The 24,834-nt window shown below is 36.5% G+C and overlaps 1 long non-coding RNA gene across 2 annotated transcripts; it reads left to right on the forward strand.

Annotated features, from left to right (window-relative positions):
- The first annotated feature begins 4,303 nt into the window (after window positions 1-4,303).
- LOC111518925 lies at window positions 4,304-8,076 on the forward strand. 2 transcript variants are annotated; one of them, XR_006955203.1, is made up of 5 exons: window positions 4,304-6,006; window positions 6,074-6,277; window positions 6,521-7,453; window positions 7,601-7,791; window positions 7,861-8,076. It is a non-coding gene; the product is annotated as an uncharacterized LOC111518925 (long non-coding RNA). The 2 variants fall into 2 exon arrangements; XR_006955202.1 differs by having other exon boundaries at window positions 4,304-6,277.
- Window positions 8,077-24,834: the final 16,758 nt, after the last annotated feature.

The raw sequence follows: 24,834 nt of genomic DNA on the forward strand, positions 1-24,834 counted from the left end.
TTTAAATATTATCTATAATATACACAAATAGTGAATAGTAATTTTGTTGGCAAAGTATTAAATTAAATTAATAGCATTATTTATAATCGAATGCTAATAAAAGAGTAAGAAAATATGAGTACAGAGAGTGAAAGGAAAACAAAGTATTTTGCCAACAAAATTAAATGCGAGTTCGACCCCGGGCTGTGCCAAAAGATAAAATTTTTTTTTTATTTTGTAATAATTTAATTTTTTTTCTCACAAAAAAAAAAACATTAGCAACTGGTTTCAAAATAATTGACTTCAAGAACAGCATTACGTCGGAAATTCATAAAAGCTAGTAAGTAGCATACACAGCTGTTGTATGAAAAGCACAACATTTTAATTCTTTTTTATATTTGCAGACCTCTCAAGTAGCTGGAGACAACTCCCTCTTGTGAAGAGCCACAACAAGTTGAGCCTTGGAACCTATCTAAAGGCTTTGAACATTTTTCTCGGTAAGTACATTAATTACTGAAAAACGTTAGTTTTGATATTATAATTCATTTCTTTTCTAATATCTTAAATTTTTTTATTCCAGAAGCAGTTTAAAACACTTTCCCGGGGCAGCCTTCGGAAGTTGGGCTTCAGAATGCAATGGCCTGAGCTTAAAATATGGACAACAAAACAAAAAATTGAAAATTGAGCAGCTGTTAAATAAGCTTAATAAAAATAAGTAAAATAAAATAAATTCAATTATTTTATATTTTTTTATGTATTTTGAATTGTCCTTCTAGTCCACAGGACAAAATGGGGATATTGTCCTTCTAGTCCCTAGGACAATCTAGCGATAATGTCGCTTTCGTCCCTAGGTTAATCTAGCGATATTGTCGTTCTCGTCTCTAGGACAAACTTTGGAAAATGTCCCTCTGGTCCCTCGGACAAACTAGCGATATTGTCCCTCCAGTCGCCGGCGAAAAAGGGCCAAAAATTTCACAGTACCGCCGACTAGAGGGACAAAAGCGACAAAGCGGCGACACAATGCTTGTTTGTCCCGGCGTTCGGCAAGACATTTGGACATTTGTCTTGGCGACTGGAGCGACAACTGTCGCTAGGTTGTCGTTCCGGTCTTGAAAGCTTGGACATGCAATGTTAAATGTCGCCGCATTTTTAATGGGAGTGTCGCCAGTTTGTCCCCGGGACAAGCGACATGTCCCCAGCGATTCCCCGGCGACCGGTACTGAAGGGATACACATGTATGTGTATTTTAATAGAAAATTTAATTAATCGGCATATACATTCTGTATTCTGTTTTATCAGCCATTTATTTATTTGTTGAGTTTCACTTTCGTAAAGAATGTTATAAAATTGCTCAGATGTTTTGTATATTATATATATTTCTGATCAGCGTAAGAAGCTGAGACGACAAAATTATGACAGCCAACTACTAAAATGAAATATGTTATTTTAGTTTTTTATTTTTTTTTGGATTTTATAATTTGTTTAAAGGGAGTAAAAATATCTCCTTTCTCTTATTTTTCAAATGCTCTTGGTCGAATTGGCTGTAATTCAGATATTTGCTTCTTGAAATGTAGTTAGTAACTTTTCAAATGTTTTTAGTCATATTGCTAATATTGTCATTTTCCAAACACTTTTTTCCCCAACCTTAAAAAATTCCTTCTATAATTTTCATTTTGCATATATGTATGTATGTATGTGCTTACCTTTTTAGTAGTTGGCAATTTCCACTCACCTTTCACTATTTACTTGGAGACTTGAAGAATAACCTCAAGAATCGTATTATTTTTATGTTCGATCGTTTCAGCTCATTAAAGTTGATATGGTATATAATTATCGCTTAATATTAAAGAAAAATCAAATAAATGTATATATGTGACCTAAACCCAAAATCTGATATTTAAGCAAACTATTAGAACAATTTTATAATCTTCTTCTCCGCTCTAATAGCTCTAATGACGCTTCTTTATTTACCGGAGGTTGTAGTATCACAAATTTTCAGCGTTGCCCATAATTTCTCATAAGCTGCCACTAATGGCAGCACTTACACTTTAGACTTGCACTTTGCACATTTTTAAGGAATTAAACAAGTTTTTTTTTTACAAGTTTAATTTTTGTTATTATAAATTTACAGTATCTAATAACTAATTTGTATATATTTCCTAATTGAATAAAACAGGTGGTATGTCCTTTATTTAATAAACTTTTTTAACATTTAAGTGAATACATATGTGTATACAGTATATGTATGTATACATATGTATGTATGTATGTGAATGTATTTGTCTGGCGTGGCAGACAGCGTGGCGTCGCTCAGCAATTTAACACATGTTTTGCGATTTCTTCTTTTTTTTTTATTATCGCTCAACCCAAGGTAATCTAAAATATGTATGTAAGTATTTAGCCACATTTAAAATTCATACATTAACTTCTTACAGCAAAGACGTCCAACTGGGACACTTCAGAATGAAAAAGCTGCCGGTAAGTAAAACTTACCTTGAGGTGTCTTAAATAAATGTATTTATTCCTTTATTGATTTTAGCAGATTGAGTTCCCCAACCACCACAAACGTCTGAATCAACTCCAAACTTGACACCACAAGAAAAAAATGTAACTAAATTGTCCAATTAAAAGACTTCAAATTCTTTAAATTGTTTTTTCAGATTTCTTCAACGGCTCGCAGTGCTTGGGGTAAATGTTTCTTAATCTTGAAATAAATTTGTTGTACACAAAATAATCCAATATAATTATGTTTTGTAGAAAAGAATTTTGACGTATTTGGTCCAACAGTCGAAAAAATGGATTTACTCGCAACCTTGAGGCGGATAGGATTATATGTGGTTTTCCACGTAATCGACAAATGGTATTTCTTGTTCAATTTGGCGAAATCGAGGAAGTTGTCACCCAACCTGATATGAAAAAATATGCACCACAGCTTCTAATTGATTTTTATATTGCAAATTTAGATGATGGTCCACTTGACAATTGCAAAAGTGAGTGAAATTTTTTCCTTTGTATATCATTTGGTTTAACTGCATATATGTATATATAATTTGAGTTTATTTGATGGAAACTAGTGCCTATTAAAGGCAACGACAACTTAAAGACGCTGCTGCTGCCAAAGAGATTATCGAATTTTGAAGCACCTTTTGGCAGACAGCATTAGGACTCAGATTCAGACACGTTGACAATCACGACTTAGACGTCGGCAACACGCCCACACGTTCAATACAAATAAATCAGACAAAGCATCTAAATCTAAATTGTATCGCATTGTGGCACACACACAGAGCAATCCCTCCGCCCCTTTCCACAACTACAATATGTATTTGATATTGAGAAGCTTACAACGTAGAGTACATCCATCGAATAAAGGAATCAAGTTGAAGTAGGTGATGAGAGAGACAGTATACCTTCCAATTGGCTACCATGTTGATATCGTATCGATTTCGTGGCAGTTACTACATATGCACTCCTTTTTTTTCCTATTTTTTGTTGTATAGTAAACAACCTGCCACAATTTCCCTCTATTGAAAATGGCAACGGATTGCGGTTCTGTCTGCCACAACTGATAAATAAAAAGAGAAATATGCTGACAGCTCTTATTTACAGAGTGTTGAATGAATCTAATTGTAAGTAAAACCCCTCACAATTTTGTTTATATCACTTAAAAAAGCTTTTTCAAAAATTTCATTATTTTAGGGACTAAAGAAAGAAGCTGAGTTAAAATTACTTCCAAACATTCACTTTTATTGTAAATTATATAGATATGACTTAAATTCGATATATATAACCAACTTTTGTGATTACTCCATACAATTTCTGTTTTGTTGTGAAAAGTGATTCCTTTTGTTAAATTTTCTGATGCTTTTGCAAGCAGTCTTAGCTCAACTTATGAAATTATTAACCTTATCGATTATTTATATTCAGCTCATTTTATACTGTAAACTTTGCTGATTACAGGGAAAATGCACAAAAATTATGAATCAATTTTCCTCTCAACTTTTCCACTTTGCGCTAAAGCGAACTTGCATAAGTAGGCACTAAAGCGCAAAATGGCAAATAAGAGAGGATTTTTGTTTTTGTTGTTTTTTAGTTTTTAAGTACAGAGAAAATATAGTCAATTTATCTAAAGGAAAGTTTACATAATTCATGCAAAATGGATGAAAGTGAACAAATATATATATTGCTTACCAAAAGAACTTTTCAAATTGATATATTAATACATTTTGTTGTAAATTTTTAAAGGCAAACACCCTTTTACTTTATTTTTAAATTTCATATTTTTCTAGTGTATCACAATATCAAAGATTTTAAATGTCACTCAGATTTTTCAATGTAGTACCTGCGTTCAGGGTAGTTAGTCAATTCGTTTTTAGTATTCAATAGGATTCAGTTCGTGTAGGTTTCCAAATTTCACTAGTTGTACAAAAAAACACAGATTCAAAAAAGGAATACATTTTTTTTTCTTTTTATTTTCTATGGCTTTTACACATCATGGACTTCCCGGTTAATATAATGTATGCTAACCCCATTTACACGCAAAATTTTTTCGGAGTTCATCAAAACCAAATTTATCTACATCCAAATTATTTAAACAGCTCGGCTAGTGCTTTCGGTTCTTTTGGCGACATATATAGGTTCGAGGATGGCAGCGGAGATGCGCGTGGTCCATTGTTATTGGGCAGAAGCAGCTACTGTGGATTCGGCAGAGTTCAAGCTCAAGGGCTAGACCAGAACGAAACTTAAGAAGGCGGCGTTGGTGGACATCGTGACGTGGGTAGACGCCACAGTGTGACCACAATGGCAACGGCCACAACCATGGCGGCATCTTCAACCATGATATTGAGCTCGAGGTCAAGTCGTTTCGGGTTAGCCGAAATGAACAGAAATGTGGTTCAGCCATGGATGGATATTGGTGAACAGCGACAATAACAATATCATCGACAACAGACTGGCATATCCATGAGCTTCAGTATGTTATTGGCCAAGAGTTTGACAGAGGAAGCGACAAGTATGAATCCAAATATATTACCGTCCGTTGATGGTGTCCCGTTCATTATGCTCGGGCAAGAGCGATTCGAACTGGAACCAGACACGATCTTTGTGCTATGCAAGCGTCTGAGTGTGACGAAAATTGATATTCTCATGTTCTTTAGTTCCGTGGGAATAATCGCTGTCGACCATGCGAGTAAACCAAGGATTTTTGTGTACAAAAATAAGCAAAATGGACGATCAAAGGGTGAGGCGACCATTAAATATATAAGTCCGTTCATGGCGGAAATGGCCATTAGATGCCTGAATGGCAGCAAATTTAAGGGAGAAATTATAACGGTTTTACCGGCATATCTATCAACGCGCAAGGGTCGTGCGATATAGATATCCTCGAGAGTTTGCTCCATCGAACAATCGGGAACACCAACAGGATCGGCAGCAGCAGAATCGTCAACGTCGACTCCGTAAATGGAGACCGGCTCGTGACAATTGGTATTGCATGTCCTGCCGCAACAGCAATTTTGTTTAGCGCTCCAATTGCAATCGTTGCAAGGCCAGCAAATCGGAGTATGCAGCCGAACCCCTTTTCAGTGGTTCACCATCTTTCATGAGGGCGGCTCGCCGTTGGCGCATTCATAAGACCGACTGGGAATGCTGCTACTGTTTCAATAAGAATTTCTGGTATCGTCAGAGATGTAATCGTTTTCATGCTCCCAAGGCAGTTGATACGCCAAAACCCGTCACCCCACCCCGATCGGACAAATTGGGAATTGAAGCTTGGCAGTGATTAGGGAGGGTCCAATACACTGAGTGTATTCAAAATTTACAAGTGTTATATGCAAGACATAGTTATCAAGTATCAATGCAGATTGGCTACGGTTTGGCGTTCTCACAGGCAAGCCAAATCCGTATGCATCAAGAATGGAAAGAATATCCAAATTGTGAAGTGAATCCATTTACAATAAATGATTTCATATATTCACACTAATAACTTTCCAAACAGAATAAATGTATAAAGGGAGTATTACCTCTCAAGTTAGTAACTTGGACCTTGTGTAAATAGTTAAACCTCCAAATCATAGAAACATTTCATAAATTGCAGACTAATGTGGCCGACATGGCCAAGTTTCAAGGATAGTTGCAGGTTGTGCATTAATTAGTGAAGTGAAAGTGCTTTATAATGTGGTCAATGCCTCGCACAGCAGAGATTTTGGTTTAAATGAAGGATGCCAAACATTTAGTAGAGATTCATAAGTGTTCTAAGTTCTTCTGCACTTATTAATTTCTGAGAATCAATATCACTTTGGTATGTATTTAAATGGCACTTAATACTAGTTGTTGCTGTTGCTAATTATTTTTTTATTCGACTTCATTAGTTTGCAGAAACTAATTTAGTTGTGGTTAAAACAATGTTGACTACTTAATCCGTAATTCAGATAACTGAATATTTAAGCTCCAGCACAGAAAAAGAAACGACTCTGAATTCTAATCGTTTAATGAATTTATTTACTTGCCTTTACTTTTCTCCCTCACCTTTTTCGCATTGAAGTTAACTGCAGTCAGTGGCCCTGTGGCCAACCACTTGAATCTGTCCAACACAAACCGCTGGCAGCATGAACCTTTCTTATACCCCCCACTCCCCCCTTTTCGCTTCTTGGTAAACTTGCTCAGTTTGTTGTGTGATTTAATCAAAGTTTGCAGTAGGAGCCAAATCTTGCCCTAGCTAGCGAGTTGTGCATTTGCCTGGCACACCCGCACCTTCACTTGCAGATGTGGCTGAAAAGGGAAAAGGGAAAGGGAATGAGAGTTTGTAGCTGTTGTGAATTTACTTTGAATTTTCTTCCACACGGCCGAAGTTGGCAGCTGCTGCTGGATGGACTTGGTCTTGAAAGTCGGCTCTTGTTCTCGCCTGCAGGATATTTGCGTAGCTGTACCTGCAGTTAGCCGCAGCCCTCCTGTCCGCATCTCAGCTTTTTGTGTGTGTCTGTGTGTGTGTGCAACAGTGTCACACTTCAATGCCTTCAACCCACCACTCCCTTCATCGGTGCCATCTGCTGGGGATGCCGCTTTAATTGCCAGCAGGAGAGTGAAATGCAATAAACACCATTAGCCAGAACGACTGCGCTCCATGACCGAGTCCAGGACCAGGACGAAGGTCTTACGTCTATACCAAAGTGTAACAGAAGAAAGCCAGGTCAACCATCCAGGTAGAATGGGAGGCACAGGCACCGGCAAGACAACAAAAAGCAGCAACAAAATGCGAAAGTAAAGCGAAAATCAACTTAACTGAATTGAATGAAAAAGTTTTAAACTGCGAGTGCCATAAACACTGAATGCTGTTCAGTTCAATATCTTCTTGTCCAACAATGAGAACAAACCAAAGCGGGGGGAGATGGGAATGCGATGCATTCATGGGTGTAGCAAAGGAACTGGGGTCTGAAGACTTGGACTAAATAACTTGTTTTCTGATACCAAAGTTGAGGTATATTTTAATGGAACCTTTTAGAAATTCCGTTTTGTTGATTATTTTTACAAATTTAAAGGCTAAAATTAATATATCTATCGTTATTTTTTCATTAACAAGTGCCATAACAATTATTGAACTAATTCTCTTTTTAATCTTCTTTAGCTATTACTGAAGGTTCATTGGTTAGCTGTCCTAGCACTCCTAGCAGTGTTACTCCTAGAAAGCCTGTAGGTCGTAAAAACCATTCAGAATATCAAGTCTCAGAGATGGAACTTGAGTTCAAATCAAATATGTATTTGACCCCAGAAAAGTGTCAACAGTTGGCTGAGAAGTTGCATCTAACTGATCGTCAGGTAAGTTTAACTATAAGCATCAAAACAATGCATATATAAGGTAGTAATTGAATGTTTCATTTGTTGCAGCTCAAGGCCTGGTTTTCAAACCGTCGTACAAAGGTTAGAAAACTTTCCATGGCTCAGGAAGGACCCATAAAATAGGATGCGTTTCAAATCTCCGACAACGCCCGTGGCTAAAAATGGCCGAGCATATAAGATGCAGGTCAGAAATCAGTTGGGGCCATTTGAAACTCCGGTTTGCCTTCAAATTCAACAAATACATACATATATAGTTTTACATGATTTTTCTTTGGTTCCATTGCCATTTGATATCGTTCACATTCAATTACCACACAACTTTTCACATTGATCAAGAATAATTTAATTATCAGGAATTATGCATCATTAAAATGAATGAATAATTTCCATTGAAATAATATTAATCGCATTAAGTATACGCCACTTGAACGGAATTGCCAATTAATTGCTACATAATCCCACAGCATGTCAATATACACTAGGCGGCATAAATATTTTGACGAAATCGTTTTGTGCCTCTTGAAGCTGTCCATGCGTAGTACCGTTAAATAACGGTGCGAAAAAGGAAGCATATTGTCACTCATCGAATTCGGTCGTGTTTTTTTTGCGCTCTCGCTTAATTTTTGTCTTGCATTCTTTCGTGAAGCTAATTTATAATATTCAATTTAAATTTATTGCCTTACTAATTCTTAATAAATCGCTATACTCATCGCGAAGTTTGCGTTAAATTTACAAACATTTATATAAATTTATTATCAAAACTTTAACAAACGCAAATATAATTTTGTTGTTGCGCTGCTTAGTTTTGATTTCGTTCAATTTTTTGCTCCCACCCGCGCTCTCAATTTACAGTTTATAGTTTGTTTTTGTTTGTTTGTGTGTTTTATTACAGATAAATGCAAATATTCTCTCTTTTTGTTTTATTTTTCTAATTTGCATATTGCAGTTAGCTTTTGCCTTGCTTTGTATACGTCTCTCTTAACATATACATTTTTCCCATTTTATTTACATATTGATTTATAATTTGTTTTTGTATAAATCAATTATTTAATAATGTCTGTCTGTTGCAAATATATTTGCAATAATCCCAGCAAGACCAGTGAAGACTTTCTTTACTGTTGGCTGTGAGACAATGTAATGCACTTTAAATGTGCTGGTTACACAGTCAAGGTGCGGGATAGTATTGCACAGGGTGGCGGCCTTAAATGGGGCTGTGATTCGTGTCGTGGCTTGGAGCTCGAGATGCGAATGGCGTTCATAAGCTCCAAGAGGAGCTTTTAGCGAAGGAGGTTCAATTCAGAAGTTCTAAACTTTTGATTGAATCTCCGACGCGAAAGAGGGCCAGGTTTCAGGGCGCGTCCTTCAGTCCGTCGGCACATTCGTCTCTACCAGTTCCGGCTTTCGACATTGACCCTATGTCACCAAATGCACAGCAGCTGATATCGTTTAGGAGTCCGGCTTTGACAGGTGTGGAGTCTCTTCCCATTTCCCCTGGAGACAGTATCCCACCTACTAACACGATATCGGTTGTAGTTTCCGAACCGTCCGGGCAAACATCCGTTTCCAGGAATATTGCCAATAAAGTAGTTACAAGAGGAGCTAGTAAAGTGCTGGCTGCTTCAGCTGCTGCTGCGTCTGCTGTAGCCGCTACTGCTGTGCCTAGTATTCCTAGTTCCCTTGTTGTAGTTCCAGCCAAAAAGCAAATTTTTATTTCGAGGCTTGATCCCAATACTACTTCTGAAGAAGTCATAGCCTACATCCAGGGCAAAGTTCAAGCACCAAACATTGCTGTGGAAAAGTTCCGTTTTTTATATACTCGGGACATTTCGTCCTTTAAAATAGGTGTCTCCCCAGATCTTTTTGGCCAAATATGTCAAAGATTTTTGGCCGGAACACCTTGTTGTAAAAGAGTATACAATAAAAAAGAAGAATCGGCCTCCGATTAGCTTGCTACCTGCCTCTGTGAATAACGTTCCTTCCGGCTCGTCTGCACCTGTTGGCGAGTCAAAAAACTAATTTTGTCCCTAACTCTGGCCTATCAGAATGAACGGGTACTAAAGACTAAACTGTATAAACTCTATGTAGATAGTTTAGCTTTTGACTTTCATATTCTTGCCTTTACTGAGACTTGGCTGAAGCCTGATATTGCCAAAGCTTCAATTTTCCCCTCAAAATATTTAATTTATAAATATATAATATAAATATTATAAAATTTTTACTATCCGTAATGGTGGTGGCGTTTTGATCGCTGTTGACTCGGCGTTCTCGTCTGAAATTGTCCAGTCCTCCAATTGAATTTGTTTGTGTTAAAATTTCGTCCGACTTGGCAGTATACACTCACCATTTGGAAGCTATTAAACTTATTTCCTCATATCTCTCTGACAAAGACTTGCTCGTTGTTCTGGGAGATTTTAATTTACCTGAGATTGCCTGGACCCTTTCATTTGACTCTTTATTACTGTTGCCCTCCTTGTCACATTGTTTCATAGATGGTCTGCTTGAGTTCTCCCTAACTCAAATAACTTAGTTACTTACTTTCATCCAACTCTGGATGAATAGGGATTCCGGGAGAAGGAAAATAACCCAATCTTCATTCGTTGAATTCAAAATATGAACTGATTTTATTTAAAGAATTGTTGTGTATATAAATGAATTCTTAGACTCTAGGCAACAATTGTTCTTAAAAATACTTATTCTAATGACCCACGCTTTCGGGGTTTGAAAATTGTTTATATTTCATGCTCAGCGTTGGCTACTTGATACCGCGCCACTGTTACAATCTTAAGTGTTTTCCACAGAGTGTGGATGCATGTTTTGTTTGGTTTTAAGCAATAATTGTCACATGAATCATTATGACTTATTTTTGTGTTATGTTTTTGTTTCGTTTTGTATATTTCTTGGTGCATCTGATTTGGTGAAGCCATTTCAGGGCCGCCAAATGCGACGACTTGGATTCTTTTATTTTTATTAAGTTGTCTTAAACAAATTATTATTATTAATATTATCATTAGTAAGATAATTGTTGTTAGAGAAGCATAAAAGCTACATGTTGGACTGACTTTCTATTCTTTCCTATTCTACTTAATTTTATATTATATTACTACTTCTACCTTTCGGGTTAAGCCAATGTGGCTTTCGCTCCACTGTTTTGACATTTCGCTGATAGCTAAACTTTGAGCGGTTATTCTGCTTTAATGTTGTCCCTCTATTTTGCAATACCTGTTCTTTTCTAATACAGACTCGGACAATTTTTTAACGGAATCTTCTCTACCATTGCCATTGGAACATTCCTTTTTTGTATTGGTTCTGGGATATATAATTTTTCTTCCCCAGTTTTTACTTTACCTCCAATGTGAGGGGGCCATAAACTTATTTTTGAGTTTTCTTGTTGAGTTTGTTTGGCATTGTATTCTTTTTATTTTGAGATTTACTTTTTTTGTTCTCCCAACGTTGTTTAAAACCTGTGACATCTATTGTTGTTGCCACTACAGATTTATTCTGATTTGATTCGGTGCATCCCGAGACGATCCAACCAAATTGAGTATTTTGACCTAGCAGGCCATCAATCTTTGTAATTCCCCCTTTTAAGATTTGGGTATAAACGTGTAACCCCATTATTATATCAACCTTACCAGGTTTATTAAAAGAAAGATCAGCTAGCACGTAAGTTTGCCATTTTGACATATCCACGTTTGCTATTTTTAATGGAACAGCTTTCATTAACTTTGGCAACACACTTGCCTCTACCTTAAGATTACATCTATTTTTACCTTATATTTTGATTTTTTGGCTTTAATTGAGGTAATTTTAATATTCAAGCGGCCTCTTCAGACAAAATGGTGCTCTGTGAACCACAATCAATAAGGGCTCGTAGAGTCTTATATCCCCCATTTACATTTTTTACTTGTATTACAGCTGTGGCCAACAGTGTTGGTTCTGCCGTTACACAAGTATTAATACTCTCCTGTTTTTCTTCAAAATGGGGTAAGGTATGGTGTCCCTTAGTTTTCAATTAGTTCTGGAAATAATTCTACAACTATAATTTTGGCAACTACATTCTACAAACAGGTCGCATTCTCTTGGCTCTCCAGAGAATGTGGGTACCTGAATCTTTGGCAACACCGGTAGTTCGCCTCTCACGGTAACATTCTCAATCATACCATTTTTCTTATTACTTACTAGTGCCTGGTTTTTCTGACTCTCCTATGGCTATAATTTTGGCAACTATCGTTAATGCTTCTTCATGTATTTTATTTCTGAAATAATCATGATCGAAATTTGGAGCAGTTTGGATCAATTTTTTGTTATTAGGTATCCATTGATTCCTTATCTCTTTTACTTCCTCTACAACTTTGCTAGTTATGTTTGTATGGTCTAGTGCTTCTAACTGCCTTAACCTGGTATGTAACTCTGCCTGCTTCTCCAACACTTTTGCAGCCTTATTAGTGAACATTTTTATCTTGTAGGATATCGATATAATTATATAATGAAATTAATAAAATATGTAAATATGCAAATACCTATAACTATTTTAATTAATTTCTTATCTGATGATCCTGTTCGCTGCTGCTTTCCGCCAATGGGTAAAGTTCGCCGTTTTTTTTTACTGTGTCGTCGCTCAGCTGCTGTTGTCCAGGGCCTATGGGCTCAGGCGGTACCGGTGCCGGACATCGCACCAGAATTTCTTATACTGCCACTGCACGTTCTTCAGTTTCTTCTTTGCAGCTATCTTGTTGCTCTGCTGCTGTTGGTAGTTGCCGACTTGCAACTACATATAGTGTATATATACACTAGTTCACTTTTTATACCCTTGCAAAAAGGGTATATTAATTTTGGTCAGAAGTGTGCAACGCATTGAAGGAAGCATTTCCGACTATATAAAGTATATATATTCTTGATCAGCACGACGAGACGAGTTCATATAGCCATGTCCGTCCGTCCGTCCGTCCGTCCGTCCGTCTGTCCGTCCGTCTGGATCAACGCAAACTCCTCCTAGACCGTAAGAGCTACAGAGCTGAAATTTTGCATGTAGGCTTGTATATACTGCAGGCGTTGTATATCTCGGATTCAGCCGGATCGGATCACTATATCATATAGCTCCCATACAAATGGCAAAGTCACGAACAGTGACTTTTCTCAATAACTTCGTTATTTTCTGAGCTATTGTCATGAAATTTAATATTGGTGAGTTAATTACACATATAAACGACTGTGCCAAATTTGATCAAGATCGGGTGACTATATCATATAGCTCCCATAGGAACGATCTTTCGAAAACAGTGACTTTTGTCAAAAACTTCGTCCTTTTGACGCGATTGCTTTCAAACTAAACATTTGTTAGTTTAATATATCTGTTAATGGCTGTGCCGAATTTGATAAAGATCGGGTTACTATATCATATAGCTCCCATAGGAGCGATCTTTCGAAAACAGTGACTTTTGTCAATAACTTCGTTACTTTTGACGCGATTGCTTTCAAATTAAACATTTGTTAGTTTAATATATCTGTTAATGACTGTGCCGAATTTGATAAAGATCAGGTAACTATATCATATAGCTCCCATAGGAACGATCAGTGCAAAACAGTGACTCAGATCAATATCTTCGTTATTTCCTATACTAAGATTGTAGGCCGTTCTTTCGCAATATTAGCCTTTTTAGAGTTACCATAAAAGTTGCAAGGGTATACAACTTTGACGCGGTCGAAGTTAGCCCCGGCCCTCTGGTTTTTTTTTGATATTAGGGCTTCAAATACGCCACACACCAACTTTATATTTTTATATTGCTTTTTTCCTTCACTTATATATATCTGGGCTTCGAATTAGCCACACACCAACTGTATATCGTCCGTTTTTATACCCTTGCAAAAAGGGTATATTAATTTTGGTCAAAAGTGTGCAACGCGTAGAAGGAAGCATCTCCGACCATATAAAGTATATATATTCTTGATCAGCACGACGAGACGAGTTCAAATAGCCATGTCCGTCCGTCTGTCCGTCCGTCCGTCCGTCCGTCCGTCCGTCTGGATCAACGCAAACTCCTCATAGACCGTTCGAGCTACAGAGCTGAAATTTTGCATGTAGGCTTGTATATACTGCAGGCGTTGTATATCTCGGATTCAGCCGGATCGGATCACTATATCATATAGCTCCCATACAAATGGCAAAGTCACGAACAGTGACTTTTCTTAATAACTTTGTTATTTTCTGAGCTATTATCATGAAATTCATTAATATTAATATTGGTAAGTTAATTACACATATAAACGACTATGCCAAATTTGATCAAGATCGGGTGACTATATCATATAGCTCCCATAGGAACGATCTTTCGAAAACGGTGACTTTGGTGAATAACTTCGTTACTTTTGACGCGTTTGCTTTCAAATTAAACATTTGTTAGTTTAATATATCTGTTAATGACTGTGCCAAATTTGATAAGGATCGGGTAATTATATCATATAGCTCCCATACGAACGATCGGTGGAAAACAGTGACTTTAATCAATATCTCCGTTATTTCCTATGTAGGCCGTTCTTTCGCAAACATTAGCCTTTTTGCTTAAACGTTTATCCACTACGTAAGGAAATAGTTACCAAAAATGTTGCAAGGGTATACAAACTTTGACGCGGTCGAAGTTAGCCCCGGCCCTCTGGTTTTGTTTACCGCCGCCGAAATTTTTGCAGTTGCTCGACTAGCCAAACTGCCTTTATATACTCGGTCGCTCGCACTTTTTATTTATTAAGCAATACTTTGCTTTTATATTATACTCTGTCTCTTACCACTGGTGGGGGAAAACAAGAGTTTTTATTTTGCTACCTTTATCTGATCTTATCATAAGAATTCAGACTTTAAGGAGCTGATTCATTCTCTGAGTCTCTTACCACTGGTGGGAGAAAACTACAGAGTTCCTTTTTATTTAAGGACCAAAATGAAGAGGAGTTCAGCACCGCAAAAACTGAAAGCCCATCTTCATGACGTGAATTCAAAATATGAACTGATTTTATTTAAAGAATTGTTGTGTATATAAATGAATTCTTAGACTCTAGGCAACAATTGTTCTTAAAAATACTTATTCTAATGACCCACGCTTTCGGGGTTTGAAAATTGTTTATATTTCATGCTCAGCGTTGGCTACTTGATTCCGCGCCACTTTTACAATCTTAAGTGTTTTCTACAGAGTGTGGATGCATGTTTTGTTTGGTTTTAAGCAATAATTGACATATCAATCTTTATGGTTTTTTTTTTGTGTTATGTTTTTGTTTCGTTTTGTATATTCTTGGTGCATCTGATTTGGTGAAGCCATTTCAGATGAACACCATGTTTAATCTTAAACACTGGATATAACCATTGACCTTCCTTTTGGTGTTATGTCTCGACATAATAACTCGATGCCTCCAACCCGATGTTTTCCCAAGACAAACTTTACTAAACTTAAAAAACTCTTGTTAACTAATGATTGGACATATCTGTATACTTGCACGGATATGGACTCTGCCATTTCTGTCTTCTATAAAACACTTGAGTCGTTCTTTGATGTTTGTGTGATGCGTGTGACTCTAGGATGGTCTGATAGACCTCCTTGGTTCTCACGTGGGTTATGTAACTTGAAGAACGTAAAATCGAGATGTTATAAAAGATTTAAAAAATCCGGTAAAGCATCGGATTTTTCCCTATATGTAGTCGCTCGATCAAATTTTATGGTGCTGAACTCACATTGCTATAAGGATTATCTTCAGCGATGTAAACTCAGGTTTTCTCGCGATCCTAAGCAATTTTATAAATTTGAAAATGTTAAACGTAAGACATCAGTGCACCCGTGTTACTTGTCTTTCGAAAACAATAAAGCTGACAATGATCAGGCAATTGCCAACATGTTTGCTGATTTTTTCAAAAGAACTTATTCCTCTTTGATATATCAAGCAAATCCTCCTTATCCTCATCACTTGCAATCGTCTAATTGATAAAAGTTCGGTTCTTAACGTGCTCAGTTCCGTCAAACCAATATATGCACCTGGCCCTGATGGAATACCAGGCTGCGTATTAAGGTTTTGCGCGGAGGCCCTATGTAAGCCAATACTTAAGTTGCTTACACTGTCCGTCACATCTTCCGCCTTCCCGCCTATCTGGAAGGAATTATATATTATTCCTCTTCATAAAAAGGGAAGAAGGGTATTTCTAAATTGTCTGCCATACCCAAAGCATTTGAGAAAATAATAACATCTCAATTGCAGCATTTTTGTAGCTCAATCATTTCGTCATCCCAACATGGGTTTAAAAAACGTAGATCGACAACTACTAACCTATTAGAATTTACATCTCACTCAATCAAAGGGTTCAAGACTGCCGTGCAAACTGAAAAAAAGCAAACTGACGTCATTTATACTGACTTCAGCAAGGCCTTTGACTCTGTTAATCATACTCTGCTTTTATATAAATTAAACGCACTTGGCATCCCCAGCCTTTTGCTAGATTGGATTCTTCAATATCTTTCTAAGCGTACACAAAAGGTCCTCTTTAAGTCTTCATTTTCTAAGACCATCCAAGTGACCTCTGGAGTACCTCAGGGTAGTCATTTGGGTCCATTGCTATTCACTCTTTTTATAAATGATCTTCCATTGGTAGTGTTCTCGGGTGCTTATGTACGCGGATGATGTCAAGCTTTACCTCAGTTTTAAAGACATATCGTCTTCTTGCTTACTTCAATCGGATCTTAATGATCTTCAGAGTTGGTGTGAAACAAACCTATTAAACCTTAACTGCTCTAAATGTAAAGTTATGTCTTTTTATAGATGCACTCCATACTTAGCAACTTATTATCTTAACGACACAGCCTTAGAGCGGTTAGATATTATCAATGATTTAGGTGTTCTTATGGACCATAAATTAACTTTTAATCCTCATATTTCTGCTACAGTTAGTAAAGCTATGAATGTTCTTGGGTTTGTGAAACGATGTCAAAAGAGTTTGACGATCCGTACACAACCAAATTCTGTATACTTCTTTAATCCGTCCTATCTTAGAGTACGGATCTTGCATATGGTCACCTCAATATGAGACGCACCAAAGTAAAATTGAATCTGTTCAAAAGCAATTTCTGCTTTTCGCTCTTCGCGGTCTAAATTGGGATCGCAATGTCAATTGCCATCATACTCCAGTAGGCTTCTTTTAATCAATCTTCCTTCTTTAATTAATCGTATCTGTACACCGTAGACCTACTAGAAATTTTATTCCTCTATCCTTAAAACACTGTAGTTCTAACTATTCTTTGCATGAACCTTTTCGAGTCCTATGTTCTGACTACATCTTCTGTATCCCGTAATCAGATCAGAAGCCTCTCTTTCCCTTGTGAAAACTTCTATTTAGCACATTTAGCTCGTAATTAGCTGTAGTTAATCATATTTTTAATTGTTTGTCCGTTTTATTTGTATTTGTCCACGCGATCGTGCCGTCCGATATGCGGCTGCGACCCACGGTCGGTCGGGCGCGAGGTGGACAGCGCTCTGCTTGGGCTCGCGCGAAACAGGCTATATCCTGGTGTCGTATGGGCCACTAGAACGAACTTCGCATTGTACGCGTCAACGTCCAGACAATGAAAAAAATGAATGTCAAAACAAAGAATCTATTAACAGCTATGTGCATGCCAAATTTTAAGTTCTTTAGCTTTTGTATTCTCTTTCTGCTTATAAGAATGCAAGCGAACATCAAATTTCTGCGTGGCATAAGTATTTTGACGAAATCATTTTGCACATGTGATTTCAGTTTGAGCGCGTTTGAACCAAAAGTCGTATGAATTTAAATTTAATAAATATTTAAGATACTGAAAAAATAAAAATTTAGAAAGGCATATTGTAAACCACGCCGGAAAAAAAATAGTGGACATTGCCAAAGAGTACCAGGTGTCTCGACAAACGGTGCACTACCAAATAAATAAGGACAAAAAGTATAACTCGTTGAAAAATTTAAAAAGAACAGGCGCAAAACGGAAAACTACCCTGACTGATGACCGAGTCCTACTACGGGAATTTAAAAAAAACGTATTGCTGAAGCCTCAAAAGCAGCCGATTGCTGAATTTGACAGCCAATAAGTCAATCAGCGAGAGGACAGTCAGACGGCGCTTGAATGAAGTAGAGTTCGGAACATTTGTAGCCAAGGACGTGCCTTTCATTTCAAAGGTTAGCAAGTTAAAAAGATTAGCATTTGCAAAGGAGCATATAAACAAACCAAAGGAGTTCTAGAGAAGTTTTTTGTGGACAGATGAAAGCTCCTTTGAGTATAATTCTTCAAAAAAAAAAGTATTTGTAAAGCTGCCCATCGAGCAAAGACAAAAGAGACGGCCCGTTTGTCAAAAGTGAGCTATGGTGGAGGCTCTGTGATGTTCTGGGATGTGTGGCATATAATGGGCTGGGGGATTTCATTCCCATCTCAAGGCCAATACCTGACCACCCTCAATGAAAATGCCTTTCCTTCCGGAGATCGGCTCATGGGGCTGTCGTTTATTCTCCAGCAGGACAACGCCCCATGCCATAAAGCCCAGATGATAACCAACTTTTTGAAGGATCTGGATGTTCCAACGCTAAACTGGCCCCCAAAGTCCAGATCTAAATATTATAGAAAACGTCTGGTCTCTTTTGAAGCGCAAGAGAACAGAAGCGTTAAACAAAACCAGAGAAGAAACGATTTCTGAGCTCTCTTCCTTATGGAAGAGATATCTCAAGAAATCCTTTAAAAATTAGTGGATTCTTTGCCGTGGCGCCTCCAAAAAGTAATTGAAGCTATACATTTTACTAAATATAAGCTAGTTAAATAATAGCTAGTATGACAGAGCTTGTCAAAATACTTATGCCATACTCTAAAATATTAAATGAATTATAATTTTGTTAAGTTTGTTTCACAAAAATTTTGTTTTCCTATTTTTAAGTTTGTATTAACCATACACAATACGGAAAATTAAATAATAATTTTCTATAAAGAAATTTAAAGTTAAACAACAAAATGCGCAACTTTTTCTTCGTCAAAATATTTATGCCGCCTAGTGTATTGTAATCAAGCAGAAATTTGTACTTTAAATTATAGTTTACACAAAAAAAAAACTGAATACAACAACAACACGACAACAAAATATACAATTTTTATAAATAAAATAATATATAAAAAAAATAACTATATATATATATGGAATCGACCAAAAAAACAATGTCTATTCTAACGGTTAGTACAACTAATAACAAGCAGAGGAAGGTTAAGCAAATGTTTCCAAAACGTACGTGTTTCTTGCGGAGCAGTGTTGCGATTAGAAACCGATTGACAGCATTTCGAACCTATGGATTTATGAAAACCAGCCATACCGGAACTCCATATCCAAGATGTGCCGATCCCCTTGAATATTGACGGCACGTCTGGCAGTTGCCAGCAAATTAAAATCAAAAGTAAAATCATCGGATGATGATGGTGAAGAAATTGAATCGATATCTTATAGGAACAGTGAATGCAGTATATCCAATTTACTGGATTCGGGTTAACCTAAGATGACATCCTTTGAGGAGCGTCGTAAGTTATTTGATTTGGCCGAATTCACAATTTGCAAGGGTCGCAAATTAGGCGATACCTTTTTCCCCCTCCCCGTAAAATTCGGGACTTGTCCGTCCCTCTGCCTAAAAGTTGCGAGCTCGAGATCGCGACCCTTTTTCCCACTCCCCGTAAAATTCGTACTTGTCCGTCCCTCTGCCAACAAGTTCGCCGACGATCGCTCGCTCGACCCAAAAAAGGTCGTTTTATGACCCGTCATAAAACTCGAGGCACACAAATTTTGTGTGCGTCGACTCGCAAAAAGTGACCTTTTTCTCTGCCAGCCTCTGCCGGTAAAGAGCCGGCCCCCAAGTTAAATTTCCGTGGCCACCCTTGCCATAGACTTTGCATGTGTGTCCCAAGTATAAGATGGATTTTTTTCTAGAATTTATGTGTCAAAAAGTACTTATTCCATATCCCTTTTGTTTGTATAACATCTGTGGTCGAAATATGTAAGGAAAAAAAACAATAACATCAACATCAACATCAACGCCTTTTCGTTTTTCCGCCTTTTTGTGCTTTTTCATAATTCTCTTCTGGTCTATACAGTTTTAATGACTCTATTATATATCGCCCATAGAGAGGTGCCGGATTAATGAATGCCACTTTGTTTGTTATATATTTAAGCTACATATGTGTGCATTTAGTTTTAGTGTTTTAAAAAAAAAGGAACGATATAAGTTTCTAATTTTAATCCAATAAGCAGGTAATAATTTACAAATTTATTGGTCACTGCCAAAATCTGATGTCCTGTTATTTTGCTTTAAGTAATATTGAATTTCGTTTGAAAATAGTTTTAGGTAAATATCATAAGCAACACTAAAACGCCTAACTTGATTCTCAATATCTTTATACTTTATTATAATGACTTCAAGAAGTTCGCTTTAATTTTAGTCATCAGATGGAAATTAAATCGTGTGGTTACTTATACTCTTAACTTTGATAATTTATTCACTAATGCATTTATATGTCCCTAATTTTTAGCATAACCCAGTTCAACTTTAAACCAAGCCAGTGATATACCTACAACTGATCTGAGCTAAGCCTTGTAGACAATCTTCTAGTTTACATTTATTATTGACATTCTGCAGAATTTCAATCGGTATTGTTCCAGAATGGAAAATTTATTTAAATTTAATTTTAAGTTTAGAATAACTATACAATGGCCTGATGGCAACTTATTTGTTATTTAAATGAATCATAAAAAAAAAGAATATAAGTATTGTGAAAATAGTTCGAATATAGTTTAGTCGGTGCCTTTTAATTTTACCATTTCTAGTTAAGGAAACTCGCGACTTTTGCATTTTGTTGTATGCACTTTTCCACATTGAAACAATAGTTTTGAGGGAGCCCTGTGAAATGTTGAAATGTTTGGCCATAAATTATATGACTATATGGCCCATCAATGGTGTTAGTGGAGAGTTAAGATATGAGGCTTAGATTTCCATCACATGATGACTAGCCGGCGAGGCTGTAAATGTGTGTGTATATATGTGTGTTGTTATTCTGCATGAAACTGTCATATTGCAAATGACACGCCCTCCGTTTCTCTATTTCGCTGCATTAGAAGCGAAAAATGTTTCGCCACAAACCACCAAAAGATGGTAGGTCCTAGATATGTCCTGTCCTTTCGTTTCCGCTGCTGCTGCACTGACAGCTGCTCGTGTTTTTGGTCATCACATTAGCGCCATTTCAGCTTTTGTGTGGTCATAATTCACCAGAATTAATTGTCGCATTCGAGTTGAATCTGTTTGTGTGTGTGTATCCTTTAGTTAGCCATTTTAATAGAGAGCACAATAGAAAGTGCCAATCCCTTCAGTCTCTGGGGTGCTGTCTTAATATTGAATGTGTGGCAGTTTTCACAAAAGTCCTTAAGCAGAGTTTTGGCTAGAAGAACTTCAAATAGCAAATTATGCAAAACATAAAAATAAAATTTCATAAAAAATGTCCAACTTGAGGTAGGGGGAAGAGAATTTCCTTGATTGTCACAATGTGAAAACATTTTATGCTAATTTCGAGTTAAAAGGGAGAGAGAGAGTGAGAGTCTTGTAGCCATTTGGGTCTAGGGCCTGCAGCGATTTTTTGGGTTAGGCAACAAGAAATTAGTTTGGCATATGAAAAAAGGGTTCTTTCACAATCTTTATCAGGTATTTGTTTATACAGCTGCATTCTTTTTTTAGTGAGGACTAATTTTATTACATTTTGCCTTTGCTTTAAGCCAACGGCAGTTCTTTTTCGGGCCCTCTTTCACTTTTGGATTGTTGTTGCTATTTATACGAAATGGCTTTTAAAATAGGCAAATAAGTACTTTTAAGTAAATTCTTTTTTTTTTTTGGTTTAAGGGAGGCGCCAGCCTGTTGCGTGCCGATGTGGTGGGCGTAACTGACTTGCCGCCCATTTGGCAGACACTCGTAAAAATAAGTCAAGAGACTAGCGAATTTGGTCTCTTTACTCAATATTCTAGCCACGTCGACACTTTGTAAATTGCCGTCGAGTTCTGTAGTAGTGTGCTCGCTTGGCGATCGGCGGCCGGGGTTCGACTCCAGAGGGTATTGTAAAATTGGTCAGATGTTCGTAACGCACAGAAGGAGGCGTTTACGACCCCATAAAGTATATAAATTCTTGATCAGCATGAGAAGCTGAGTTGATATAGCCATGTCCGCAAAATGTTTTCTTCTAGACCTATATGATATAGTGGTCCGATCCTAAGGATTTCATACTCTATCTTACCCGGGTAATAAAAAACCCCAAAAAAAGATTTCATCCCGATAGCTCTTAAGGGGTTACGCCACCCTGAGGTCCGAAAAACAGGTGAAAAATGAATTATTGCTGTGCGGCCAATATACAATTAGGAAAAAACTTTAATTATACACAGATTGAGGGTACTTTAAAGAATATTTATTGAAAAAAATTTTTTTAAAACAAAATGGCGGAGATATGGGCCGGCAAGTGCCACCATGATTTGTAAATCCTTGCAGGTGGGGTTCAAATTTCTCGGCTAAACATCACCCGAAAAATCCAAAAAAAAATCTTGTTATTCAGGAAGGCTATGGCTATCCGCCCACGTAGGATTTTTTTTTTTAAATTTTTTTGGCAAAATGGCGGCTGTTTGAAAAAAAAACGCTCTTTTTCGGAGCACATTTTTGGCTAAAAAATTCATAACTTCCAAACAGCTTAAATCAAAAAAATTCTACGTGGGCGAATACCCAACACTGTAAGAATATGTGGTAAAATTTAAGCCAATCGGTCCAGTAGATTCGGAGATATTTGACACCCCGGTTCAAAAAAAGTAGTTTCGAGAAAAACGCAAAAGAAAAAAATGTACCGCGTAGGGGCCGACTCGGCCGCGCTCACTTCTAAACGCTGTAACTTCGGAACTAATTCGAATACCGATATGATGTAAAGTGTAAAAGATCTTAAAACTATAAAGAATTTTTAGAGCAAAAAAAAAAAAAATTTTTACTTAAAGCTAGACATTATGCTTAAGTTCTAATTACTTATAATCTATCCCTAGAAGTATGTGGCCTAATCTTATCCTAAAAGTATACTACACCTCCTTTTTTTAAAGGAAAAATTTATATTTTTCTATCATCCTTTTATGTTATTTTTATTCTATCTAAATGTACTGTTTGCTTTTTGTTTTTATCATCCGCTATTACTATATTATTGTTAGGACCTTTGCTCTGTATTGTATATTTGCCTGTGTATTTGTTATCTAATTTATGTCCTGTATCATTTTTAAAAGTATGTCTTGTCCTTCAGTTAGCGATACTTTTTTTGTGTTTTTATCATATGTTCTTTTTGTATGCTTTAAATTTTCGATAAGCAGTTTCGCTCTATTTTGTGCTATTTGTAATTTAAATTTTATTTCTTTATTGAGATCATCAATGTTGTAAATGGGTTCTACCGTTCAGACGAGAATGGACAGTTTTAGGATGTTTGCAAAGACTAGTTCAAAAGGTGCATAACCATGTACGGTGGATGGAGTGGTGTTAAAGCAATATGTAAGTATGCTAGATATTCATCCCAATCGTCTTTTTTTATGGATATATATGACCTGAGTATTCATTAAAAGTTCTATGGTTTTTCTACTGTTCCAAGAGTTTGATGATGGTGCGCCGTGGAATTAATTTAGTTTGTTAAAATTTTGCAAAGTTCTATTAGTATTGAATTCATATATTCTGTTCCCATGTCTGTTAGAATTGTTTTCACTTAACCGTAAATTAAATGAATTTTCGAATATTGCCTTTGCACCGCTTTTGCCACTTTTGTTTGGTATTGTATTGATATGAATATTTGGACAGATCGCAGATAATAGTAACTGCGTATTCATTACCGTTCATTGTTTTTGTTAATGGTCCAATTGTATCTATTATTATTGTGTCAAAAGTGGTGCAGGGTTGGTGTTATGACCAATGGGGAGTGTTGTGTCTGGTACTTTGGCTAGTTTGCACTTTTCGCAATTTTTGATGTATGTTGCAACATCCCGAACATATTTTCCAAAAGAAATCTTTTTTTTTTTCCTAGTGTTCTGTTTACCCACAAGTGACCTCCCTCTATTGGGTCATTATGATATTTATTTAATGTATTTCTTATTTCTTCTTTATTTGTTATTACTTTTACTTGGGGTAGAACTGCTATTTCTAAATGTTTTAATGTGTCTTTTCCTTTTTGTTTTAGTTTCATTAGGTGTAAGTGACCTAAATAGTTTTTTCTGACATGTCTATCTTCAGTTTATAGATTTTTGAGCACCGGCTTCTTTTTCAAGCCTTGGAAGGAATCGATCTAGATCTATTCTTCCACTAATGATCAAATCGCCTATGTTGAAGAGAGTAATTTTTCTTTATTTTGGTAATAAAGCATTTGCATTTTTGAATTTAATTTGCGCTATTTTTTGGATTCGCTAGGATTTATTATTTCATATATTCTTGGTGTTTCTGTTCTGCTATTGTTAATTTTGTTTCCTTATGTATTAATTTTTTTGTTTCTGATCTTGTGCTACTTTAAGTATTTTATTACTTTCTATGTTTTTTATATTTTCAAATTCAATTCTGGAGAGAGCATCCGCTGCGAAATTTTCTTGTCCCCTGATGTATTCTATAGTAAAATCGAACTCTTCTAAATCTAGCCTTATTCTAGTAAGCTTTGACGATGGGTTTTTTAGAGAAAATAGGTATGTTAATGGCTGATGGTCAGTTCTGATTAGGAATTTTTTGTATGGTTTGAAATATTGAATTGCCCAATGTATTGCTGTTAATTCTTGCTCTATTGTTGACTTATTGCTTTCGCCTTTTGTAAATGCCTTAGATGCGTATGATATGGGTAATTGGAGTCCATCAAATTCTTGGCTGAGGACGGCTCCACATGCGATCTTGTTTGCATCAGTTGTGATACAGAATTTTTTTTAAAATCTGGATATTGAAGTATTTGTGGGCTTAATAATTTGTTTTTTAAG

Source organism: Drosophila willistoni, unplaced genomic scaffold (genome assembly GCF_018902025.1).
Source record: "Drosophila willistoni isolate 14030-0811.24 unplaced genomic scaffold, UCI_dwil_1.1 Seg582, whole genome shotgun sequence".
NCBI lineage: Eukaryota > Metazoa > Arthropoda > Insecta > Diptera > Drosophilidae > Drosophila > Drosophila willistoni.